The 25479-nt window shown below is 43.1% G+C and overlaps 2 protein-coding genes across 2 annotated transcripts in view; one reads left to right on the forward strand and one right to left on the reverse strand.

Annotated features, from left to right (window-relative positions):
- The window catches only part of LOC129160822 (uncharacterized), a 40647-nt gene extending 34107 nt beyond the window's left edge, over positions 1–6540 (forward strand). Inside the window, exon 3 of the mRNA XM_070551454.1 lies at positions 6492–6540. The gene's annotated coding sequence lies outside the window, so the exon portion shown is untranslated. The remainder of the gene's footprint in view (positions 1–6491) is intronic.
- LOC139069965 (zinc finger protein 271-like) overlaps positions 1–25479 on the reverse strand; it is a 90154-nt gene that overhangs the window by 30962 nt on the left and 33713 nt on the right. The gene's annotated exons all lie outside the window — the stretch shown is intronic.

The following is a 25479-nucleotide window of genomic DNA, read 5'->3' on the forward strand; positions in this document are numbered from 1 at the left end:
CCCCCCCCCGCTCATCTAATAAGCGTCGCGCTCACGACTAGACTCTTTTTTTTTACGATCTTAGGGCATGTCTAGCCTGTGTAATAATCCGGGACTTGGATGAATCACTTTTGAAAAGTTTTTAATTTACCCGGACACAGAGTTCTCTCCTTCCTCGCTGATGATCCCGACATATTGCGTTTAAGACGCTGCATCATCCCGTGCCATGCTAAGTCTGACCTAAACGTTGCAGGTAACGCATGTCTTCACCTGATTTAACTGAAAATGCTCCCAAACTGAAAAAGCTTTTACTTTTTTGACTCTCGCTGCTTCTGCCATGTTCCTCTTCCAAACAACTGCCGGCTCTCCCTCGCGCTGATCTGTCTGCGCGCAATGGCGGGCGGGAAGGGGGGGCGCTTTTGGAAGAGTTGTGCAACACAACGAATCGATGACGCAATTTGTTGCCAACGCTTTTAGTAATCGATTTTCATCGAATTTATCGATTCGTTGTTGCAGCCCTAGTTACTTGTAATAGGCTTCACTAGGAACAAGTACAATATATTTCTAGTAAAATAGAACACAACACAGATGTATGACAACTATCATCTCATAACGCAAAAAAAAAAAAAAAAAGAATTCACACAAAGAAACAGCGTCAAACTCAGAGTGCAGTTAAACAACTATCTTCAGCCCCGAGGTTGTGAATGACACAAATCAGCAGCAAGTGCTTAACCATATTCAATGATTATCATTTTAGACAGGGAACATCATTTAACATCCTTGCTTCAATTCAATTCTCTGAGTTTTTTTTTCTACGACAGAAAACCCTAAAATAAAACTGCCCCAAGATTTCACTTTCAAAGGAGGTGAAAGTCCCAGTAATACAGCTGCACAGGCAGTTATAACTTAGTTCAGTACCCCATCGGGTGGCAACACCTCTTACTGTAGTGACGTAGCTGGGGGGTGATGGCCTTGGTTTCTCTTTGGTCTCGAGGGGCCACAATCCGGGTCACGGCACCAAAGATGTAACCCAACCCGTGCAGGGGCCTCCCTACACCCAGGACTCTGCGTTGTGTAATTTTGTCTTGGATTGGGGTGCACAATAAAGAGACCAGTCGGACACAGGCGTTCAATTTGTGGCTCGGACCGCACCGGCTTTTTCTTTATTTAGATGATGGGGCAACCACCACTCCGACTCCGCTAATGGCCTTTACAAATCACAGTAAACACTGAACCCAAAGTGGCGCCCGCGCGAACGATAAAACTGAACTACGGTGTCCTGCAGAGGACAAATGGTCAAAATTGCTAAAATCTACAATATATGTCCAGCTCAACAGCGACACCTTGTGACTTATTCCAGTCACTGCCTTACATTTATATAGCACTTTAAAAACACAGCCATACAGCCAACCAAAGTGCTGAATAGTCGCACAATGACAGAGATAAAAACATAAAACAGAGCAATAAAATACAGTCAACAAATAAGAAACAAGCCAATAAAAAAGTACCAATAAAAACCTTACAATGGATGATAAAGTAAGAGTAGTAAAAGCCAAAATAACAGCTAACTGTTAAAAGCAAGGGTAAAATAGTGTGTCTTTAGTCTAGACTTAAACACTGCCAAGGAGGATGTCTGTCAAACTGCGGCTGGAAGTTCGTTCCACAATTTGGGACCGGCAACAGAGAAAGCTCTTTGTCCGCATGATTTATAACACGCTTTTGGTACCTCGAGGAGCAACAGGCTGGATGACCCGAGTGTGCGACCGGGAGTATAGATAATCTTTATTGACAGACTCTTAGGTCCAGATAAAATACATATAAAACAACAGATCAATGAAACAAAATAGATAAATAGAATAAAAAGATAACAGCATAAAATTGAATAAAAATCTAAATGTAATTAAAAGCTTTACTATAAACTGTTCCACACAAGGTTAACCACACAAACACTTCAACCAGTACTTCCTTATACTGGAGAAATAGCGACAACTGCTCACAGTAGGATCAGTGATTGCTAAAATTATTCTGTTGGCAGAGCTATCCAGTCGGCCTATAAAAGTGAATATGAGTTTTCTTAAAAGAGCTTTAAAAGTACAAACGCCTGCTGTTACAAACATCTGACTGGCACTGCCCCCTCTGGGTATTTTAAGTATGATCCTTAAGGCATCGTTGTATGCAACTTGCAGCTTGTTCATGCTGCTTTGATTGTAGGATGACCACAGTTGGGCTGTGTAGAGCAGAGTACAATATGCTTTAAATAAAGCCACCTTAACTGGAGGTGAACAAAAACCAAACTTACGAGCTATAGTGTTAGCTTGTGCATACAGCTTACAGCACTGTCTGTGGATGTCAGCATCATCACGCATTTGATCAGTTATAAAGTGGCCAAGGTATTTCATCTTCTCACACACATTAAGATCACTATTAGACAGTTTGAACACAGGAAAGTTTAGCTTTTTATCCTGCTTGGTTCTACATATCAAGATAGCACTTTTAACAGCATTATACTGAATATCGTACTGCACACCATATTCAGAGCAGATATTTAGGAGCTGCTGTAAACCAGCACTACTTGGACTAAAGACCACCAGATCATCAGCATACATCAGATGGTTGATCAAAGTTGTACCCATCAAACATCCTGTGTTACAGGCTCTGAGCTGCACAGACAGATCGTCAAGATACAGATTAAATAAGATAGGAGACAGAATTCCACCCTGCCTAACACCATTACTAACGCCAAATGGTGCAGAGATGCTGGCACCCCATTTAACCTGTATCTTCTGATGAGCATACCAGTAAGACAGGATTCTCACAATAAACCCAGGGACCCCCCGTAGCTTTAACTTAATAAAAAGTTTTCTGTGGTTTACACGATCAAAAGCCTTAGAAGCATCAATAAAACACATAAGGACAGAAGAATTTCTATTTCTGTACAAATTGACCATTTCTTTAAGTGCGTATATACACATGTCAGTACCATGTTTTGGCTTAAAGCCAAACTGATTATCCAAGGAACTGAGGTACACAGTGACTCTATCAAATATGATTCTTTCAAGAACTTTAGATAAAACACTGGCTAGTGCAATCGGCCTATAATTATCCATACTGGTCACCTTCAAGATTTGTTCTTAATGACTGGAACAAGCAGAATTGCCATCATTGAGTCTGGTAGTATGCCATGAATCATGAACCCTGTAAAACATAGAGCTAAAAGGGGAGCTAGTCTTTGGCTAGCATATTTCAAATGTTCTGCACTAATGTGATCCAGACCAGAAGCCTTATTATCAGCTAGTTTGTGAATAGCATCATGCACCTCATGGGTCGTTACACATATAGATTCATCATTAATTACAGAGCCATCCTCATGCTGGTCACCTTTCAAACAATTAAACAATGCATAATAATGATGTCTCCATAATGCTACAATATTATCTTCCCCAGAAACACCTTCAACAACACCTGGTAGAGATGATTTGCAATTATTAACTGTTTTCACATCTTTCCAAAAACCTTTGACATCATGACTCATACATTTCCTGGCCATTGAATCTGCCCTCATGATCTGCTCATTTTTTGATATAAAACGAACAGCATACTTATATCTGGCATTTGCACGTTTTTTCTGTTCAAATTCCACACCCTGCCTAGGTCTCCCAACCATATCCCAACATTTAAAAGCTACCCGCGCTTCATCCTGATACATGGCAACATGTTCTTTCCAGCCAGGCCTGATATGAGGTTTCTGCTTATTCTTACCTTTGACATGAAAAGGTCTACCACTTTCATACAAAGCGTCCACTATATCCTCATACATAGAGCATAGATCACTTTTGTGTTTAAGAATCTTACAGTTGACATCTTCACACAGGATAGCCTCTTTAGCCACAGAGATATTGTTCAGGTATTGATCTGTATTATAACTATAACCCGATATGTCTTTGTCACTTAATGCTGCCCATTCTAATTTTATATTATCATAATTATTGACATAATTAACTCCCATTGTACTAGGCAGTTGTTCCACATTTATAGAGAAAGCAAGAGGTATATGGTCTGACACAGTTACCCCATATTTTATAGACATGCTATCCAAAGCTGCATGACCATCAGCTGTACTAATACAATGATTCAGCCATGATGTAGTATGCCAACTCTCACTAATATATGTGTAACTGTCTTTTGGCAACAGCACTTTGCTAGATAGAACAAGATCATTGTCTTCACACAACTGTATTAAGTGTTTAGCAAATTGAGATTTTTTATCTGAAAGATCAGCATTAAAGTCGCCCACAACATATATACTATAAGTACTGTGACTTTGAATAAATGCATTAATAAAAGCCAACCTACTAATATATTCCCCTTCATTTCCAGCAATTTCGTATGGAGTATAAATATTAAGGATAACAAAACTAATGTTATTCTGGATATATTGTATGCCAATACACCAATCTACATCCAGTCTAAGTGGCTTAATTACAGCATCAATTCTTTTGTTCCAAAGCACAGCCACTCCTCCTGATATTCTACCCCTGACTATAGCTGTGCTGAGATCAGTAGTTGATTCCCCCACTCCGAAAAATTTAGAGTTAAGGCAGTTAAGTTTGTCCAGATCTTGTTTAGGTAAAAAAGTCTCTTGCAAACACAATATTTCACATTCTTCAAGCAAGCTGTCCACAACAATACGTTGAGCTCTATCCCCTGCATCATGGCCCAGACGCAGGCCACGACAATTATAGGATAGCACCCGAAGAGACATGCTTATGCTGAGGTGCTTGGGCCAGGGGGAACATCCCCTGCTGGAGACACATTAGCAGAGCGGAGAGAGCGGGGGTTCCGTGGTTCATAATACCGTCTGACCAGAGCCCCTTCAGGCCAAAGCTCAGGGTTATACATTTCACCAATGTCATCACACTCAGCCGTAACCTTAAAGGAGCCAAATCTGCTCCGTAAATTAACAATTTTCAGACAGGTGACGTCTCTGTTAAGTTTCTCTTTAAGATACAATGAGAGCGTTTCTGCATCAACTTCTGGGGCAAATTTAGTGGCGAACACAGTCACTACTTTTGTCTTTACAGTTTTTATAGTACTCACAGTTCCAGTGCCAATAATACATCTGGCTCCACGCCTCTTGTTATGTCTAGTCGCGGAAGGAACATGCATCCCTGCAGCAACCTTCTCCAGCTTCTGACGAGGCCTGCCCTTCTTCACGACTGTACTCCACTGTGGGGAGCGTGTGAGAGGCTCCGGTTCCACCATATTCATTGTAAACGCAGAACCAGAGGCCGCTAACAAAGTCCGATCTTCACCACTCCGTGAAGTCACAGAGGCGCATGCCTCCACAGGGCCCATCCCGATCCTCTGGTCAGCCAAAACGCCAACTCCCTGCCTCTCGGCCAGGCCGCCATTACTCTCCAGCCGCTCCTCTGAGTTATTACTCGGATGCAGAAAAGGACCCGTCCTTGGTCCCTGCCCTTTTAGAATAGCAGAACCAGCCAGGTCGCCTGACTGACGCTCCAGTGCGGCCACTAGCTGGTTAATTTCTCCAGCTTCAGCCCGAACTTGCTCACAGACATCTGCCTGAAGTTTGGCTACGTGTTTCAAAGCACTAACCTCCGTACACAATTGCTCCATCCGCCGCAGCAAACAGCATACATCCAGGCTGGAGAATGTAACAGGTGGTAAATCCTCCAAGTGATGGGATACAAATCTAGGGATATTTTCCCCACACTCATTCAGCACTTTAAGGCAGAGCTTGATATTATTGGCGTCTTTGTGCTGCCCTTTATATCCGACGCACCGCTGTGAAGTACTCGGGCAGAGCTCAAACAGAACTTTTTTTTGAAGCTTCAATCCCCTCAGATTCAAATGTGTTCATGGCCAACAACACAATTTCATCCTGGCTCAAGGTTTTAATTTTAACAGCAAGGAAATTAAGAAGTTCATCCTCCACAATCACCTTGCCATCTGTCGTCCTATACACCTCTGGTTTTAGTCGAGATAGTTTAGGAACTGGACCAAGAGCTGATGCCTCGCTGCCTGCTACGTCCGCCATTTTAATCTGATAAGAAATCGCAAGATCAGAAAGGTCCCATGTTGTCGTTCTTTTTTAAAACACAGAAACGATTTTGTTACCTGTTGTTGACGCTACGTTTCGCCGATAGCTGCCGGCTTCTTCAGGCTGACGCTGATGGTGACGCGTCCCTTCCTTCTCCGTTTATCTGCGGGCAGCAGAGGACGTTGTCGCCCTCTACTGCCCGCTCTCCCCTCTCACGATGCAGTCCCATGCGTGGTCCAGCGTGTAAACTCCATCGTCCCTGTTCATGGTCCCACATCCACGTCTCCTTATCTCAATTGCTTCCTTGATCCATCTTTTGCATTTTTGTTGTTCAGTGGTTATGATCCGTGTAGTCCCAGTCCATTTTATGGTTTTCTCTTAAGCAATGATCTGTTACGGCTGACTTTTTTATTGTACTTTCTGCTTCTTCTTTTGCTGCTCTTGTGTGGAGAGCGGGCAGTAGAAGGCGACAACGTCCTCTGCTGCCTGCAGATAAACGGAGAAGGAAGGGACGCGCCACCATCAGCGTCAACCTGAAGAAGCCGGCAGCCGTCGGCGAAATGTAGCGTCAACAACAGGTAACAAAACCGTTTCTGTGTTTTAAAAAAGAACGACAACATGGAATTAGAAATAACGCACAACAAGAACACACCTAAGATGTTCAAAGAGAAATACGGACACCAAGGAACGAAGGACTTCCGCCGTTTGGAACGATTACACCAGAAACGCGCACGTCTAAGAAACCACCTTCGCTTCTGTTTACGATGCCGGGACGAAAACATCACACCCACAAGCCTACAGCTGAAAACACCGATCCGGACCAAGACAGCACAAAATGTAATAGAAAGAGCACAGAGAGCACTGCTCAAGGAGAGGATAGGGAACGTCATAACCAAACAGAGGCGAGTGGAGGACGAACTGGAAAGAGGACACCTGGACTTGAAAAGAAATTACAAACTCGATAAACAAATGGAGGAACTAATTAAAGGACACATGATGGAAAAACAGGAAAAAGAGTTCACAAAAGTAAAAGAAAGAGACACAGAGAAACTAAACAAACTCATAAACAAGAAAAAGAGGGGAGAAATACAAGGTAACTCCACACCAAACTCATGGGTACGTAACATTTCACAATACAAACTAAAAGAAGCAGAAGAAAGCATATTTAAGAAAGGTTTAAACTTTGCAGTCACGCCAAAAGAAATACCATATGATGAATTTATTATAGCAACAGAACTAGCATGTCAACAGATCACAGATGAGGGAAAGAAAGCAGAACCTAGAAATAACGTAGTTGGGATATTAAAAAACAGCCAAATTCAACACAGCAATATTACAAAAGAAGAACAATCAGCCATGACAGCTTTATCCAAAAATGAACAGATAATTATTCTACCGGCAGACATAGGAAGAATCACAGTGGTAATGGACAGAGAAAAATATAAACAACAGATGAACCAGATGCTAGAGGACAAAAATACATATGAAATACTTAAAAAAGATCCAACAGAAAACATTAAGAAAAACATGAAAAAATTACTGAAGCCGCTGCATGAAAAAGGCAAAATAACAGAAAAAATGTATAAACACTGGATTCCCACGGCGAACATAACACCAAGAATATATGGAACGCCAAAAATACATAAACAAAATACCCCACTTAGACCAATAGTTGACAGCATGGGTACACCAACATACAACATGGCAAAAGATATCAGCAGAATCATCAGCCTGTTATTAGGAAATACAGACCAACACTGCAAAAACAGCATAGAACTGGCAAAAGAACTAAATGAAATTACAATAGAAGACAAAGACATACTCATCTCACATGACGTCACATCTCTGTTCACAAAAACACCAACCCAAAAAACCATAGACATAGTAGTTAACAGAATCAGACAGGACAAGACTACACAAAAGAACAAATCTCACAGCAGATAACATAACACTGTTGCAAGTCCGAGCAACCGGTCAAGGCTTAGAAACAGTGGTCAGAGACAAGGGTCACACAAGGGTCAAGAGGACAATAGTTCAGGACTTGCTGGTGAGGACAGAACTAGGCAAAGGGTCAAAAGACAGGCTGTCTTCTCTGGATCCACCCATGGACACACCCCTGAGCCCGCCCCTAACTCCACCTCTGGCGGGAAAAGAAGGACTGGCATGGAGTGAGGAAAGTCCAACTGGACCCAGGAGCTCTCAGGAATGCTGGAGGAAGATCTACAATTTGCTACCAAGATGAAGATTTATGACCTGTGCTCTCATTCCAGGAGTGCAGAATGTAACTTTTGTGCCCTCATGTGAATACTGCATGTAGTGAAAAAGATACCAAATGTCTTATGTAGAGCTAAAAAAGTGTATCTGGTAAATGACCCCTTGACCTAAACTGTCAGGAGAGAATGACTTGTGACTCTTACATTGTTTAGAGCAGTCTCAGAAGTGATATAAAAGGATGCAGCTCAGATCAGATTGAGAGAGCTGGGGCAGACGACAAGAAGAGACAGAGCAGATTTGGAGGGGTCATCCCCCGTCCTGCTGGATGGGGGATGACAGGCAGTTTTTTGGAGAGAAGCAGAGCTAGAGGGCTTCGTTCTTGGGGAGATTCTGAGAAGACAAGAGCTAGTGTAAACTAACTCTTATTTAATCATTTTGAACTAATTCCTCCGTGGGGGATAGCAGTTGTTTTTCACTTTACCCATTTTTGTATTTTGATTTTGTAATAAAACTTTTTTGAAAAAGAAACATAATCCTGATTCTTTCAGGTTTTCTCTAAAGCTTCACGTTTGGGGCCCTGGCCATAATTGCACAGAGGTAAGCATGTCGAAGATCGGTCTCTGAATTATCAGGACTTACTTTACAGTTTATAACAGAATAATATAAAGAAACCTTAAGATAAGGTAAGTTTTAACTTCCCCCTCCTTGCGAGTAACGAGTTGTCTTAAGGGCGATAAAAGCAAAATATTCGAGGTTATTTTGGCTCTGATTGCAGGTTGAAAAAGTCTCTAATCAGCTGGAAGGTTGGATTAATAAATAAATTGATAAACTTATGATAGCCTGATCAACTAGCATAAATCATTTTATAGTTACCAACCTCCCACATAAGCTGTTAGAGGCGCAATTAATTCCGGATAATCCAAACAATTGCTGAGAGGCTTGGCTTGCCTCCAGACATCTCTCTAGTATCTTAACCAAAAGGTAACGAGTTTAAAAGAAGTGTAGTACTCTGGGGCTGGCTATTCGTGCAAGTCATTTCACCTTTAAAATAAAAGACAAGATTCTAATTAGGTAGTCCAAACCCGGATCTAGTACAATTATACTCGTCGATACACCCCCGAACCCTGATGGATACACCGTCTCATAAGTTCTAACGGAACTGGGTTTTAAAGGAACCGGTAAATGGGACGGGCACGCGACATGGCGCCTGCAACGTGGGGCTAATCGGCGAAAGTTCAAATATTAGATACCGGACTATTCGACGTAGAACTATGTCTTTTAGGCTGATAAAAGCTTACGCACCATGGACCTGATAAGCTTATAACCTTGGAGTGAAAACCGCACCAATTTCTCGAAAAGGAAAGAAATTTGGGAGAACGGACGATTAACTCAAAGAGGTATAAAGAAATCACGGCTTTCCGACGTAAGAAAAGCCAAGGATAAAAGCTAGGCAAAAAATAAAAAGGAATAAAGAGTAAGAATAAAGAATAAGACGTGAAAACGAATAAAAATAAAACAAATAATAAAAAAGAGAAACTTTCAACCAGCCATGGCAGATAGATCTTTAACGGTGAAACCGGAAAATGTTCTCCTTAATGTGAGATTTGTCACCGGAGAAATAGCGACATTTCAAGGTGAACCACAAAGCGTTTTAGCAGTATCCTGTAACCGGAGCTTTCAGAACGAGGCCGGAACGGCTCAAGCCGCAGCGGAGCGCTGTCCGAATGCTGAAACTCAAGTAAAGAATAATCATGTATTTCCGTTAGTGGGTGATTTGGTGATTCTAGCAGAACAAAGAAATGATCCTGTTTTTAATCAGATAGCGTGGTGTTGTTGGGAAAATCCAGCGAAACTCCCCACGGGCGAGCAGTATGAGATCCTACTGGGATTGCTTGAGCAAATACCAACTGGACCGGAACCTTTAGTTCTCACTCCATTTGGAGTCGGGCAGTACCGATGTGATCAGGGAGCGATGTACTCTGCTATGGCGGAGTTCGTGGTTCAACGGGCTAATAGTAGAACAATTTACTTCTTATCTAGAAGCAAAAATGAGGCAATTCAAATGAGACAGGCGTTATGTAACCGACTGGGGATAACGGAGCTCCAAGCGGAAATGTACCGGAGACGAGCTGCAGTTGAAATGTCGGCCTCCTGGGATGAAGTCCAATCGGTTCCGACCGCGCCCCCTTTGTATCCAGCGCTCCGCGGGGAATTCCCTGTGAGCCCCGGTTCCGAGAGCGGATTTCCTCCACCCCCACCGAACCCGCCTGACGCGGTTCGGCCGGCGCAGTGGAACCCGTTTCTACATGTACAAACCCCTTCTCAGGTGCCCATGAGAGGAGCGGAGAGACCGCCCACTGAACAGCATGTTGCTGCGTGGGACAAAGACGAGACTCAGAGACGGTCAGGGGCTGAAAGGACTCCAAACCCAATTCCGTTTCCCCCGTTAGAACCGCATAGTCCCGCGGCTCCTCCGAATCATGTTATGATAGGTCAAGAACCGGTGATAATTTTATCAGGCGAGAAAATAGATGCGGAGATCCGAGAAGAAGATGTGTTGATCTTTCTGAAAGATCCACAAAGTTCTGCCAGTACTACGTCCTCCTTAAGTTCTCTGAGGAGACTTTTAGGGGCAGAAAGCAGAAGTTCTATGATTCCGTTGGTAGATCGTAATTACGAAGCTGGAGAAATTACTACTCTCTTAGACAAGCAATTAGGGAATCTGGAAGGTCGTGTCAGCGCTATTTCCATAATTAACGTAGACCCTCATAATCCCGACATCTCTTTTCACCAAGCTTGGGAGCGGGTGGTGTCAGAAGCCTTGGATTTAGGAGCGCGACGGCTAGTGTTTAAGCTTAATAACAAACCCCAGGTGTGTCGGATAACTGAAGCATATGGCGCAGGTTTAGTGATTTATTCCGAAGCCTCTAGCAGGCTAGGAGACATCCCGGTCGTAATTTTAGTGGATAAGTCAGCCTTGCCGCGAGTAGAGAAGAAAGTCAAACATTGGTTTGAGGCCAGAGACAGAAGCAGCGAGAGTGAGGCTGAATCGGAGGAAGAACAGGGTTCCCAACTGGTGGTGCGTGGCACACCCAAAGGGACGCTCAGGTCAGAATGCGGATCCCAACAAAAATGCAGCACTCGGATCCCTGGGGGCAAAACACCTGAAAAAGTGAGTTGGTTATCCCCAGTTACAGCCCATGAGCAAGGTGAGAACAGAGAAAATGTAGAGCAGCAACCCCAGAGAGCAGAAAAAGGAGATGAGACAAATCCTATGGTTTATGGCATTAGAGGACTAAATAAGAAAAGCCGTCCAGTACAGATGAAATATTATGACCCTCAGGCACCTCCTAACATAGGCCCAGTTAGACCGGTTCCAGAACCAGGACGAGGCCAGTTTGCAATTAATACAGAGGGAGATCAGAATTATGCAGGAGAAGTAGCAGAAAATCCTTTTCCAGACTGGTACCCTGTAGATGGCTTCACGGCTTCAGCAATTCAAGCAGCAAAAAGTAGGGAAGAAGTTATGTTGCAACCAGGATGGGGGCAACCTTTTAAGCATGCTTATTTAGGCCAAGGATATGATTTTTATCGAGGTGGATGTATGGCTAGAGATTCGGCAGTGAAAACTCACTGCTACTCGCCGTGCAGCCCCTCCCAACCTTTGGATGTAAACCGAAGCACTCCGCAGGGAGGACAGCTTAATTCAATGCCTAAAGAGAGAATCCTAGAACAGGAATATTCCCCATATTGGCAAACTGCTCAGGAACAGTCAAGAGTAAGCTTAGGACATTTTGATCATACCATTCTGCCACAAAGAGCATCGGGTGAGACAGACGCTGGGTATGTACAGCGGCTTCAGGATCGAGGTATGACGATTGAACAACTTTCAAGTCCAGAAATTTCTCAGGTTATAGCATTAAAGAACGATCTGCGTTTAACCCCAGGAGCCTCGTTGATGTCCCTGGCGGAGAGTTCTCCCAGAGGGATTGGTGAGGATTCTGGGGAACGACGGAGGAAAGCTTTAAGCTCTGAAATCAGTGCAGGAAAAGTTACATTAGCTGGGTGTTTGGGAACAATCGCAGGGCTTTCCCAAGTACAGCAGGAAAAACTTTTAGCTGATCTGCCCGGGGGATTAATGATGGCTGCGATGTGGCCTAATCTCTCCCCTGCAGAAAAAATCAGACAAGCGCAGGCGTGGGATCGCACAAGGGAATTTAAGCAGTCAAAAAACGAATTAGGACGGCAGGCCGGAAACAGATTGAAAGGTCAGATACCATCCCCTCTGCCCCCTCCACACCAACAGCAAGGGAGCCAATCAGTGAGCTCTCAACCGAGGCAACTCCCACCCAGAACAGAACCGAATCAGAACCAGAGAACCAGGGGCCAAATGGACCCAAATGCAAGGCCGTTTTTCATGGGACCCCCCGGCTGCCCTGTGGCTCGACCCAGGAGAGCGAATCCGGAGGAGTGGGCCCGGATGACCAGAGAACAGAAGGAGAAATTGATCCAATCAATCAAAGATTGGGACGCGAAATACCACAATCAGAGAAGACCGCCACCACAAAAGTAGAAATAATTGAGGCGCTCTCATCTCATACGCATTGGGATGGGGAGTGGCTTAAAGTAAAATACGAAAATACAAAATACATTTTAGATACCGGGGCATTAATATCAGTAAAGCGTGAAAATAATCCGATGGAACAAATAGGATACAAGAATGTGATACTCGCAGACGGCTCTGTACGTAACATGGCAGTTCATAAAGACGAACAGGGCATTCTTTACATAAAAGGTGCAGAAAACTTAATTAGTTTAAAGGATTTAGTTAAAATAACGAAAGACCCAGCACTGCATGTGAGTTTTTTAGGTGAATTAGAAATGGATAGTCTCATTAAAGAACAACTGGAGAAGACTAGTTTGGACCCACACAAACTCAGAGAAATAATCCAAAAAGGTAATTGGGCTACACACAAAAATGATTGTGGCAGAGTAAAAGAACAATGCATTATTAAAGGAGCGATGCCTGCCAGGGAAAAGCAGTATCCGATCAGAGAAGGAAGAGATGAGATTAGATGTACTCTCGCTGAGCTTAAAGAAAAAGGGATAATCGAAGAGAAAGATACCTTATCCACCTGTCTTCCCATTCATGCTGTTCCTAAACCTGATGGCACCTACAGACTGGTACACAATTTAAAAGGTTTAAATAGAGTGACTCCGCACGACGTGCGTAAAACTTTTGACCCATACATGCAGCTCCGAACCATGCCTATTAAAAAATATAAAACATGCATCGATTTGGCTAACGGTTTTTGGTCTGTACCTTTAGCGCAAGAAAGTCGAGCTAAAACTGGATTTACATTTGAAGGGAAACATTATGAATGGTGCGTTTTACCGATGGGATGGGTAAACGCGGCGAATAAATTTCAAGGTGTCGTACAGTCATATCTGGAAGGTTTACCTGTCGTTCAATATATTGATGACATATTTTTCACGCATGATTGTGAAAGTGAACACCTGAAAACTTTGGACGAGGTGGTGACCAGACTGACATGTGCAGGATTCAAACTCAACTTGAAGAAAAGCCAGCTAGGACGCACAAAAGTTACGTTCCTAGGTTTTGAGGTGTCAGATTCAGTGTCGGTACCTTTCACCTATCTACAGAACATAACACCCCCGCATGACTTACTGACGCTGGAAGGTGTAATCGGACAGCTTCAGTACATTTCCAGCAACGTCCGTGATTTTCGAAACATCATTGATCCCATAATGTCACTTAAAAAAGGTCTCAGAACCAAAGTGGGTCAAAAACTGGTGACGAACAACCGCAAACTGAGCTCACAGGAGCTTGAGACTTATCAAGCAGTGATGGTTAAAATAGGTGCTAATCTAATGAATCTTTCAAATAGAGAGCATCATGAACCGTTAGCTGTAAGAGTGATTGTAGGACAGGATTTCACAGAGTGTTTATTTCAGAACTATGACAGCAAGAGTCTGATAACATGTAAAGGCTATAAACTCGCACCAACAGAGACCCGTTACACGCCCAGCGAAAAGGTGCTGACCACCCTGATGAAACATAAAGATATGATGTTCGCTCTGGCCGGATCACAAAAAATCATAATTCAATCTACTGATTATATGATTAAAGAACTTCGGAAAGATCTCCTCCCACAGGCGAGGGCCGTTTTACCCAGATGGGCAAAGTGGGAGATGTTATTGGCAAACCCGCAGATTCACGTAGAAGGAGAAACAAAACTTAAGCCTGACAGGAAAGAGGTTGTTAAAGCCATAAAACCAGAGGCAGTTTACTACACTGATGGATCTAAGAAAACAGCAGATGCAGACTTCTGTAAGTGGGGGTTTGTGAGACTGCTAAAGGACAGGAAATATCAACAAGCTGGACAGACTGTCGGATCTGCTCAAACTGCAGAATTGACGGCCGTTGTCATGGCGCTTGCTGACGCGTGTAAGCTGAAGCTCAGATCAGTAAGATTGGTCACAGACTCTAAATACGTTAAAGACGGGCTGGATGATCATTTAGCATTTTGGGAAGCTAAAGATTTCCAGAAAACTGATGGAGAGAGATTGGAACACGCTGACTTGTGGACTTTAGTATCGTGTTATAAGAAAAAATTACAGATTCAGGTGACACATGTAAATAGCCATACAAATGGAAAAAGCGAGGATGAGATCGGAAACGCAGAAGTGGATGAATTAGTACAAGCTCGCGCTTTGTTTCTACCCACAGCGTTTTTACAGAACAGGAGCGCTGCAGCTGATGAAGAGCTGGTGACATTTGCGCATAAAAATTACGGACACGTAGGAGTATTACGGTTGCGTGAGATTTTCAAAAAAGAAAATATTTCTGTACCAAAGCTGAAAGAACTAACAGCACGAGTAAAAGCGACGTGTGAGTCGTGTAAAGTAAAAGGAGGGGCTCAACCCGTGATTTATGACCATTTGCCCATCATGTGTGATGTGCCGGGGGTGCATTTCAGCACGGATGTTGGTGAATGTGCCTCTAGAGGAGTGAACGGACATAAGTTCTTTTTGGTAATCAAAGATAATGGACCAGGTGATCAGAGCAAGATAATACCGCTGAAACGTGTCACAGGAAATACGGTCAGCATGGCCTTATCTCTACACCTGCCCCTCACGTGTGAGTCACTCCGTTCGGATGGAGGACCTGAATTTAAGAATGACAAAGTTTCTTGTCTGCTTGAATCAAGGGGGATAAGACACATTTTTTCTATCCCATACGAGTCCCACACTAACGGAATAGCAGAAAGAGCAGTTAGGACGATAAAAAATCACATCCTGACTAACCTGAGCTCCCGATGGGATACACCGGAGGGAGTTTCAGAACTAAATGTGATCCTTAATAGGACGAAACTGAAAAGAACTGAGAAAAAAACTAACCCGGAACACGTCTCTGTGTTACAGAAAGGTGAAAGAATTTGGGTCAAAAGAGGACCGGTTCGAAAAGGAGATTGCATTAAGCATAACGTAAGTGGTCCCTTTATAATAAAAGACGTAACTGGGAACGTGGTTTTAACTGACACTGGTTTGCGCGTTCACCCTCATCAAGTTATAAAATAACTCTGAAAAATAAAAGTAATTAATTGAAAAAATAAATAAATAAATAAATAAAAAAAATTTTTAAATTAATTACTTGATTAAAGGTCATGGCTGGGCCAAAATCTAGTGAAGAAATGACTTGTAAGATCCCAGGTGCTACGGGCCTAATTTTGCTAACGAAGGGGGATTGTGTTAAAGATTGTAAAGTGGCTATGTTTCCGGGCTTCATAGAATCTGCAAATGTGTATCGTTACGCGCAATGGGGAGGCTTGAGGCCAGGAACATGCGTGATATGCGGATCTCTGTGCACCCTAATTAAATGGTCGGGGCTCCGGGAGCAGAAGCCCACTCACCTGGAGAGAGGAACGGACTTACATACAGGTGCAGTGGAGCTGTCTGCTCCCATTAAAATATGTTTTTGCGGAACCTGCTTGAGGAATAATCCAGGCATCATCTCCTGGCAGGTCTGTGAATGCACCCACAGAGGTGAAATCAAAGATGGGTGCTGTTTCACGAAGAATGGTGTTTTGACTACCTGCTTACCGACAAGCCAGCCAAGTATGTTTTTTGTAGGAGAGCTGCTCAGGAATCCTAGCCTGGTGAAGCCGGTTAGAGATTTATGGGTGGAAGCTTATCCATTTGTGTTCAAGCTCAAGACCAGAGAAAAAGGACTGGAAGAGCTTCAGGCTCGGTCCAAATTTGAGTCTATTAAGAGCTTGATATTAGGACAGCAATTTGGTACGCTGGCTGATGCATGGGAAACAGGTACACAGATTGGGGTAACTCAAGAGTATAAAGACGACAGATAGGGAACTTATCTGTCAGGGACTCTGGACTGGCATACAGGATTGTCTGTTCAGGAGCCCCCAGGGATGCGTAAGCGTGTTACATCATACCTGGTTGAGCTGAAGAGTCTTGGACCAGGGGCGGAGCGTAAGTTCATGCCTTATCAGTTAACTTTGATAGAGGTAATAGACCTGTCGGGTCGCGTTTGCAGCTCGGCTGTTAACATAGTGACCACCCGGAGAGGAGAGGCATATTGGCCTAAGATTTATGGGACTGCTCACACTAGAATGTCTCGTAGAAGGCTGGTCTCCAATCTGACTCTAACTAACTAGAGCAGGGCGCTTTCATTTCTGCTGATTTTTATGCTTCTGTTTTATAGATGTTGTCTACTCAGAAGCATAAGAGGGAAACCAGCAGAAAACGAAAAGTGGTCAGGTATGCAACTCCGGCGGGAGTTGACCCCAAAGTTAAAAAGAAAAATGTAAATATTCCGAAAGGAAAGAATTGGATAATAAAATGGATTAAATGGGCCTTTTTTATCCTTTTTGAATTTAGCCTCATAGGATTAAGTATAGCGATTGCATATGGGGTACATGTATATCTCCGAACGTATCATGTGTCCTCAGTGACATATAACTCACGGAGAACCACAACAATTAGTAGGGAATTGGAATGTATCCAAAATTAAGCTGTTATGGCCCAAAGAAGATTTTAATGAGAATATAACCACCTGCATGATAGCAACACAGATTGGATTCAAGATTTGTAGTGTAACAGGGAACAAAACTGGTTGCCTGCGCTTGCCCTGTGGAGAAAATGGATTTGACCGGATCATGGCTGCACCCTCCGTGACATCATTTTCTGCAGCAGAGCAGGAGGAGAAGAATGACACGGAGTGTGGTGAGACCGGCCCATGGGCGGAGTATATGGCAGTCTTAATGGATCAGACAGGATCCACAGAGCTTGATCGATCTTGTCAGATAATATTGAGGAAAAAGAAAATCTTAAATCAAACTTCAGGTGAAGTAGAGATATGGGTTTACAAATATTGCCTTAGAAATGATTTAGAATGGGGACACAACTTCACCACTTTCAAAGTGATAAAGATAGAAAGGTGGTGGCCTCGTAGAATCGAATTTGGGTGTTTTCAGACCAAAGACAGTAGTTTAAGTTCCTGGCAAACAGGAAATATTACGCATTGGTATAATAATCGGTATGATTTTGGCCTGTAAAAACAACAAGTGGCAGTTGACAGGAAGAAAGCTGTTAGGAGAAAGGAGAAAGGACCTGGTAGATCCAGATAAGATGGGAAGAGAGGTGTCAAGGTGGAGGGAGCATTAGCCCCCTTTCTTGTTGCTCCTGTTTAAGTGCAGGCCTCTCTGCACCGCGTGTCACTTGCTCCTTAACTGTCAGTCTGTAACTTGAAGTGAACAAATGGCTCATCAAACTCACCCTGAATCTGAGCTGATTGACGCTCTGAATCTGGAGGTATGTCAGGATTTTGTAACTATTTTATCCAGTTTGTCTTTAGGATGTTGTAGACATTTCATAACTGGTGTACACTTGTTGTGAGGATTATTGTTGTAAAACTATGCCTGCAGATAGGAATTGTAGTGTGGTTCTTCCTGCAGCTTCTGATGATTTATTTTCTCCTATAATTAAGAAGTGTTTATGCAGTAATGCAGTTACTTATTGCTTCATGGAATGAGTTATATATCTCATGTGGAACATATTTTATGTTCCTTCCAGATGGACTCGATTCGGCAGAATATCATAGAGGGATTAATCCCCTCCGCAGGTCCATCAACTGTTTTCTCTTTGAATGGCACATACTATTTGTGCACCGTGAATCGCGGGAGGGATGGATTGCCTCAGACTAAGACGATCGGGCTCCAGTGTGAACATGCTACGATGAATAAACGCTGCGTGTCTTGCAGGTTTATTCAGTACATCCAGACCAAATGGAAAAGGGATTCAAGCGGGAGACTGATCAGGAAGACGACATACTAATGTTGTCCTCCCCGGGAGTAGATGCCCTGCTTGAGCAGGCCCACGATGAGGAGCTGACAACGGCGCCCTCATCTGACGTGGCTGAAGAGGTTGTATCAGTAATGACGGCAGCTTCGACATGCGTCCCGTGTCCTGATGTGATACGTGAAATCCCTATGGTCTGTCTAAGTAGTGAGCCAGCAGGCATTCCTCCCCCTGTCCGAATTGCACCTGGGAGAGAAATGAGATGGAGGATTAAATCCCAGAAGGGGTGTTACTTTGTTTGTCAAGGCAAGATTATAGATTGCTTTCAGTTTATGAATATTTTGTCTGTAAAGACTGGATGGTTCGGCCCAGAGGTCTGTGACTCTTTTGGGACCGCACCTTTGTTAGATACGAAAAATCATGTTTTGGTTTTCAGCGCCAGCTTCCCACCTCAAATGATGGGATCGCTTCCACGTGGAGAGGCTCCAGTGATGGATTTATCTTTATTCTTTCTGGGCGAAGATCCCACAGATGGGAGAAAGCAGTTTAAAGGTTATGTAACAACCCGCAAAGGGACCTTGTGCTTACCCGTAGCTGATGATGGCATTATGATGAGAATGAGGGTTGATGTGGAGGCCACAGTTAGGTGTCTGAGTGTTCAGCCGTTCCTGAGTGAGATGGATGCTAGATTTATGAAGGCTTGCATTGCTGCTCTATCTTTTTATGGTCCTTTGCCTCAGTTCGTCCTCATGGGGGATGTTGCAAGTCCGAGCAACCGGTCAAGGCTTAGAAACAGTGGTCAGAGACAAGGGTCACACAAGGGTCAAGAGGACAATAGTTCAGGACTTGCTGGTGAGGACAGAACTAGGCAAAGGGTCAAAAGACAGGCTGTCTTCTCTGGATCCACCCATGGACACACCCCTGAGCCCGCCCCTAACTCCACCTCTGGCGGGAAAAGAAGGACTGGCATGGAGTGAGGAAAGTCCAACTGGACCCAGGAGCTCTCAGGAATGCTGGAGGAAGATCTACAATTTGCTACCAAGATGAAGATTTATGACCTGTGCTCTCATTCCAGGAGTGCAGAATGTAACTTTTGTGCCCTCATGTGAATACTGCATGTAGTGAAAAAGATACCAAATGTCTTATGTAGAGCTAAAAAAGTGTATCTGGTAAATGACCCCTTGACCTAAACTGTCAGGAGAGAATGACTTGTGACTCTTACATTGTTTAGAGCAGTCTCAGAAGTGATATAAAAGGATGCAGCTCAGATCAGATTGAGAGAGCTGGGGCAGACGACAAGAAGAGACAGAGCAGATTTGGAGGGGTCATCCCCCGTCCTGCTGGATGGGGGATGACAGGCAGTTTTTTGGAGAGAAGCAGAGCTAGAGGGCTTCGTTCTTGGGGAGATTCTGAGAAGACAAGAGCTAGTGTAAACTAACTCTTATTTAATCATTTTGAACTAATTCCTCCGTGGGGGATAGCAGTTGTTTTTCACTTTACCCATTTTTGTATTTTGATTTTGTAATAAAACTTTTTTGAAAAAGAAACATAATCCTGATTCTTTCAGGTTTTCTCTAAAGCTTCACGTTTGGGGCCCTGGCCATAATTGCACAGAGGTAAGCATGTCGAAGATCGGTCTCTGAATTATCAGGACTTACTTTACAGTTTATAACAGAATAATATAAAGAAACCTTAAGATAAGGTAAGTTTTAACTTCCCCCTCCTTGCGAGTAACGAGTTGTCTTAAGGGCGATAAAAGCAAAATATTCGAGGTTATTTTGGCTCTGATTGCAGGTTGAAAAAGTCTCTAATCAGCTGGAAGGTTGGATTAATAAATAAATTGATAAACTTATGATAGCCTGATCAACTAGCATAAATCATTTTATAGTTACCAACCTCCCACATAAGCTGTTAGAGGCGCAATTAATTCCGGATAATCCAAACAATTGCTGAGAGGCTTGGCTTGCCTCCCGACTTCTCTCTAGTATCTTAACCAAAAGGTAACGAGTTTAAAAGAAGTGTAGTACTCTGGGGCTGGCTATTCGTGCAAGTCATTTCACCTTTAAAATAAAAGAGAAGATTCTAATTAGGTAGTCCAAACCCGGATCTAGTACAATTATACTCGTCGATACACCCCCGAACCCTGATGGATGCACCGTCTCATAAGTTCTAACGGAACTGGGTTTTAAAGGAACCGGTAAATGGGACGGGCACGCGACAACACAACTGATAGGACTGGTAGCTAACTCCACTTACTTCACATATGATGACATAATATACAAACAACTGGAAGGCTTCGCCATGGGTAACCCGTTATCAGCCACCCTGTGCGAGTTTTTCATGGAAGACCTGGAACAAAAAGCCATAGCCACTGCCCCCCCCCCAAACTGCTAAATAAAACTATGGAAACGCTACGTGGACGACATACTGGAGATCATACCAAAAGGTCAAACAGAAACACTAACACAACACTTAAACAACATTGATGACACGGGCAACATTAAAACCCTTTCACTGCCTGCTCAACCATTTGGTATAGCATATTTTGAGACACCATATTTAATGGACAGGATTATTTAACTTAACTTAACCTTATTGAGCCATCTCTACCACCTTGTTGAGTTATGTTGTACTAAAAAAATCCACTAGATGGCACTGTTTCAGGAAATTGCAGGCCTCATCTGCAGTGCTCCCACCAGGAAATCAGAAACAAAAAAATCACTCTGGACACATGGACTGTTTTGGCAAAAAATTGTGAAGGTAAGTACATTTTTCCACTGTAAAATCATGTCATAGTATTTGCAGAACGTTATCATGTCTTTTGATACCAGAAAATAACTGTAATCAATTCAGAATATATTTTCTAAAACATGCTCAACCAAACGGTTGAGTTATCAATTGATGGTAAGGTTAGCAACACTAAGCTAATGTTTAGAAATTTAGTTTTGACATGTTAAATTGACTATTTTCCATGAAATAAAATGATTTAATGATCTATACATTTAAGTATTAGGTGTTTTAATTGTTTTACCTGCAGATACCCGATATGGGCAATAAACAAAGGAAAACGACAAACAAAAACAGAAAGCAAAGAACAGCCCAAAAAAAGAACCAGAAACCCAGAAAGACAATAACCAAAACCAGTGATAACCCTACCATACATCAGAGGCATAATGTGTGGTTCTTTTTCCTTATCAAAAACAAGAGAGAGACAGTTTATCCAATCTCAGCGTGGGGCTTTATTTGTACAATTCAGCAATACATCACCAACACTTCATGGGGACAGCCTTCAGCCTCGAACTAAATGCCTCGGCTGGAAACCTGCTGCAAAAGCCCTCTCTCCTACACCACGCAGCATCGGTTATACTCTTCTGGCCCCCACCCTCATGATTTCGGGAAATGATGGGATGGCTGTTTTATTACCCAATATGGTCAAAGTAAGCCAATACTTACTGGAAGTTACATAAGCTGGACTGAACAACATGTTGTTGAGCACGTACGCAGCAGCTGGACAATCAAGATGTTAAAAGTGCACGTACACAGGATGCTGGGCTGATCAACATCTTGTCAAAATGCACGTACACAGAACACTGCTTTTTGGCTCCTACAGATCCCCCCCATGGGGGTGTCCACCCCCATAAACAAGCTGGCTACATAACAAATAACATAACACATAAATGAATGTTAACATAGACCAGTAAATGGGTGTTAAATGACAAAATGACTAATATACTGCAGCCTTCAGCCAAACTATATAGATATAAATGTAACGACGAAGTAACTGCAAAGTAAGTATCAGCTGCAAGACACAACATTGAATGTGTCGTCTTTAACCACCCCAGCAATACATCAAAAATGCATGCGCACACTGTAAGAGGGCGAAAAACCTGTCCGCTGTTCTTAACAGGAAAATTCCCCCTTGACCTCCTGCCCCAACAGGACGATCACGTAACGCACAGAGTGAGCATACAAGTCTAGCCTAAGTATATGGCAGACATTAGGTAACATTGAATTAACAAAAGAACACACATAAGAGAAAATGAAGTGATGATACCTTCCAACAGAGAATAAAAAAAATCATGAGTACGATCGTGCATTAATTACCCTTAGCAACATTGCAACCAGTAACTGTACGTGAATATGCAATCAAAAATACAAACTCATATGAAATAAATGATTGACGTGGATACGAATGAACAACTAGGAGATGTTGATGTGACTAAACCTATAAAAAGTTAAACACAACAGTAAATGTAATGAATATACGAATATACTAGATGTAACAACACAACTGCTCAACCGAAATAGAGAACGGAGTCAGAGTCTCAGTTGCAGAGCTGGAAAAAAGAAACGGAGTGAAGAAAACACAAGAGTCAAGTTCAGTTTCATTGATGACTGCTGCAGGGGTCTTGTCGCTGGAAGAGGACTTCGAGGCCGATTCCTTAGTCGAGTGCATGTAACCACAACAACAACATCTCTGATGAGACGCAAAGCTTACTCCACCGCCATCTCATCAGCCGTCCCGTTCTTCAGGCACATTGGGTGTCGTGCTGAGTCCATTGCGGCCATTTCCATTTGCACATATTGAGACGACGCAGCAAGGTTCATTTGGGCAGCCAGAGTTCGCTCCCACAGTCTCCTCACAACAGGTAGGATGCAACATGCCAATAGAGAAATCAGAATTAGTACTACTATTGCACTAATTCCTGCTTTTACCAAAATAGCTCCCCACTGACCCAATTTGAGGGCTAAGGAGTCTAAGGACCAGCTTTCCCTGCCTGCATTCTCCCTCAGCTCTATCTTTAAATCTTTCAATTTCCTCATTCCTTCAGTAAATGCACCATCAGGGGCCGTATTACTTGGAATGTAGGTGCAACATTCTTGCCCACTGGAGTTCAGAAACTTACAGAGCCCACCTTTCTCGGCCAGCAACCAGTCCAAAGCCTGGTCATGCTGCAAAGTCATCTTGACTGTGGCATGAAGTTGTTCACCCAAGAGGCCAAGGTTATTTACTGTGTAATTTAAGATTCTTTGCTGATTAAAATAAACATAGTTGATCCATTTCACATTCTTATTTATTGTTATCCAAGGAAGAATTGACTCTAAACCAGCTACTACCTCATCTCTTGCTTGAAATTCTATGGGAATTCCTGTTGGCAGTCCTATGGCGTTTAAATGCACTTTATGATCAAACACATCATACCTCTTTGTCCTACGTCTATTGGTAGTCTCCAACTGAAGTAATTCACTCACACCTTCATGTAAGATAGTCACTGGAACTTTCATACGTACTAGCGTACACAACCCAACCCAAAAACTTGGCAAAACATTCATTAAAACATCACCACCACACATCCAGTAGCTGTCGGCCACTGGAATGTCTTGCTCACCTATGAGATCCAGAGTGGGGATCGTCATCGATATGTTTTCACAGTCCTGACTAAGAGTTACAGGGTTTTCATACCAAACAGGGGTATCAATGAGAAGTGGCGTCATATTTGCATGCGGGAACCAGGATAATACCCAAGTGACGTTACAGTTGACAGATGTATTACCTACGTCCACTCCTCCATTGTCAGCGAAACCTCCACTTGCAAAACATTCATAATCAGCACTATAATCAATTTTGTAGTCCGTTGGAGGACCATTTTGGTCTGTTTGGATCGCAAATTCAGCACATTCCTCTAAGATGTTATATTCTGCATATTTTTTAACATATTTGTGCTTATCTCGTGTACCATGGAGCAATCTGCAGTGGAATCCGCACAATGGCAACTTAAGAATAGGTGGAATCTTTTTATTTATCTCTATTTCCTTTCTAGTCTTACAAGTGCGTCGTTGTGTAATGGCACATTCACTAGAAGTATATTTTTCTGGAACAACCTCAGGTAACATTCCGGGTGCTTGAGCGCACACTATGCAGTCATTAGGAGTCATTTCTCTCGTCGTATACAAAGCCCATTTATACCAACTATTTTGCATGGCGGCATCCCAAAGCCTATCCTCTATCGGCAATGGTCTGCCCGCTCTAGGGGAGATAGGTCCTGTGTTACTCCCGGGCCTAGGTCTAATCGGCCCAAAAAGTGGCTTAGGCACAGCTTTGCGATTGGTCACTTCTTGTTCATTTTGGCCTTGCTGAGTAAGATTACAAACATGGTTACTACCAGAGGCTTCTGTGGGAAAATCAGATTTCACATTTACATCTCCTGTGGGAGTTGTAGTACTAACAGGTGGCTTAGTAGTTACACTTCTTAACTTGCTAACTGGCGTTGTTTCAGGTCTTAAAATCAGTGGAGTCACTAGCTGTAAGTGAGAGGAAGAGCTCCAGTCGGACCTCCCCTCTTCAACAGGAGCTGTGGTAGTCAAAACATCAGGGATTACAGTAGTAGTAGTAGTAGCGCTAGTAGTTAAAACATTATTTGGAACTGTGGTCACACTGTCAGGGATTTTATTTATCTTAATTGTGGTCAAAACATTATTTGGAATCGTGGTTGTAACACCAGTTTTAACAACTGCTACGTCGAATGCAGGCAAGGATGCTGACCTATGTTGCATCCGGCCTGCTGGATTGTACTTAACTTGATCACGGTGTGCTGCCTCGTCGTTGACCAAGTCGTCTAGCGTATGCTCTTGTGATGGGTCGACGATCTGCTCCTCGGCCATCGTCTCCATCTTCACCTCCTCCAGCACCACCATCAGACCCCCTAGTGTCATCCAAAACAGAACTGTTATCAGGCTTAGCACGCCCTTCTTTTCCTCGGCCATCATGCCGGTTTGTTACGTCAGACACAATACTGCCCTGAGTTTTGTCTTTGACTTTCGTGCAGTGTGTCAGATGATGCCACGTCGATCCTCCTTCGACCTGGACTGCCGTTGGCGTTGCT

This window comes from Nothobranchius furzeri, chromosome 5, assembly GCF_043380555.1.
Source record: "Nothobranchius furzeri strain GRZ-AD chromosome 5, NfurGRZ-RIMD1, whole genome shotgun sequence".
Taxonomy (NCBI): Eukaryota; Metazoa; Chordata; class Actinopteri; order Cyprinodontiformes; family Nothobranchiidae; genus Nothobranchius; species Nothobranchius furzeri.